We start from the raw sequence: 2347 nt of genomic DNA on the forward strand, positions 1-2347 counted from the left end.
TTGTCAGTCATTGGTGGGAGTGGTGGTCCTTGGTCCTGTGAAGGCTGGATGCTTCAGTGTGGGAGAATTTGAGGGTGGGGAGGGGGAAGTGGGTGGATGGGTTGGGGCATACCCTCATAGAAGTAGCAAGAGGGGGAAGGGATAAGGGGTTTTGGGGGCAAGGAATGGGGAAAGGGGATAACATCTGACATGTAAATAAGTAAAATATCCAATAAAAAATAATCACTGACTGTTCTTCAGGAGGTCCTGAGTTCAATTTCTAGCAACCAGATGGTGGCTGACAACCATCTGTAATGGGATATGATACCCTCTTCTGGTGTGTCTGAAGACAGCTACAGTGTACTCATATACATAAAATAAATAAATGTATCTTTTAAAAAATACACTAAGGGAACTAATAAGGGGATATCTTGAAAGGGCTACTGAAAAGGAAGCAGGAGTTGATTTTGTTGTTGAATCACCACGAATTTAGATGTGTATGTGACGTACATCACATACAGAAAAATAAAGTATATGACCAAATTCATTAAGTGTAGCTCTAGAAATGATTTTATGCTATGAGTGTGGTAGCACAATTAAGTCCTGTCAATATTTGTGTGGTCTGTTTGTGAAGCAAGTAGACAGCAGCTAAGGAATTGTGAAACAGCTCTTAATTCCTTTCTGCAAACAATGTCAAAGATATTTTCAGTCTCCAGAACTTGAGCACAGTGTGCTTTAGAATTCATTGCTTTGTGTTTGGAAAAAAAATTCAAAGTTCCCCTGAGTAAAGTAGAGCTTTTGGGTGCAGGATTTGTTTGGGTTGAGCTCATGCTAAAAGAGTTGAAGTTAAATTGGCTATTCAGAAAGAGGTGATGAATGCTGTTATCCTTCAGTAAGTATTTGTGCTGGACTATGTCATTTTGTTCCAAATGTGCTAGAGACTGCCATAGAGTAAAAGCTAAGAATTACTAGAAGGCTCTGATTGAGGTCAGGTAGAAGACGGGACAAAAATAAAAATCTACTATCTGGAACGGCTGATTCTGAATTTGGAATGCATCAAAACACACTTCATATCAAAGAAATTCATGATGGGCCATATTGTTATTATTCTTCAAAACAATATGTTCTAAAGATAGAATTTCTCCAGTGTATAGTTCCCTCTAGATACAAAACATCCCAAAGATTGATCTCTTAGGATATCCATAACAATACATACAATTCCAAAAACACTTTTCTCCTGTAGAAATTGTTCTAACATGCAAGGATAATAATATTTGTCAATGTGTGCACACCACACACACACACACACACACACACACACACACACACACACACACACACACACATACAAACTGGTACCAAGCCTGGGGAATATGAACTAAGTATGTATGAGCATTCGAGTTACCATTTATCTCATAGATACCAATAAGTTGCAGATATTGATATAAGTAATTTCTGGAGTTGTCTTGTCAATAGTCCATGCCATCCCAAACATCTGGAAGAATTTATTGTGAGGAGATGCTGTACAGTCAAGATCTAAAATGTAATGCATCTTTCGGAATGCTGTTTTAGTGTAACATGGAGGAAGTCTGGGTACAATAAGTATCTGAAATAAATATAAAATTTTGAAGCCTTCTGCACTCTATGGTCCCAGTGCTGGGGTTTGATTTGGTGAACTGTAACTTAAATAGTGATCATGTTAATAAAATGAATTCAGGGTTTCAGATGTGGTATTAATCAAAAAGAACTAGAATTGTACTGGATCAACACTGTATGAAGTGAAAATTAAAAGAGCTTACAGCACTATTGGATCTAGATGAATAAAGATATGCCAAAGTTTCTTTGAGGATTGTAAAGATGAGGCAAATAGAAAAAAAAAGTCAATAGTTATAGAGATTTAGCTCTCCCTGTAGAACGTGACACAGAACATGGAAACATGCCTTGACTTAAGTCAGGTTGAAATGCTAAGGAAACCTCAGATTTCCCAAGATGCCACTGGTGAAGAAGGTGCATCAATAGTGACATAATGAGATCATGCTGTAGACTGTGTTACTGTGGGCATAGGAAGTTGGAGAAAAATTAATCATTAACATGTATTCCATGTGTTTCTCCATATTTTGAGAATAGAAATTTTAGTTTGAAACCTGAATAAATATGAAAATTTAGAAACCTCAGATGTTACTATTCGTTCATTTAAATCACTGAAAACCTTTGGCAAGTCTGAAATTATAAATAGCAAAAGATTAGAAAATGTATTAATGATATTTAGACCACTTTATGTATTCAGTTTTTTATTGTGATCATCAATATATAAAGTACTATAGAATTTTGAAACACAATGGTGTTGGTAAATGCTTAAAAGTTGTGA

The 2347-nt window shown here is 36.1% G+C and overlaps 1 pseudogene; it reads left to right on the top strand.

Annotated features, from left to right (window-relative positions):
- The first annotated feature begins 587 nt into the window (after positions 1–587).
- Positions 588–2006, top strand: LOC117695064 (60S ribosomal export protein NMD3-like; annotated as a pseudogene).
- Positions 2007–2347: the final 341 nt, after the last annotated feature.

This window comes from Arvicanthis niloticus, chromosome X (genome assembly GCF_011762505.2).
Source record: "Arvicanthis niloticus isolate mArvNil1 chromosome X, mArvNil1.pat.X, whole genome shotgun sequence".
Classification (NCBI taxonomy): Eukaryota; Metazoa; Chordata; class Mammalia; order Rodentia; family Muridae; genus Arvicanthis; species Arvicanthis niloticus.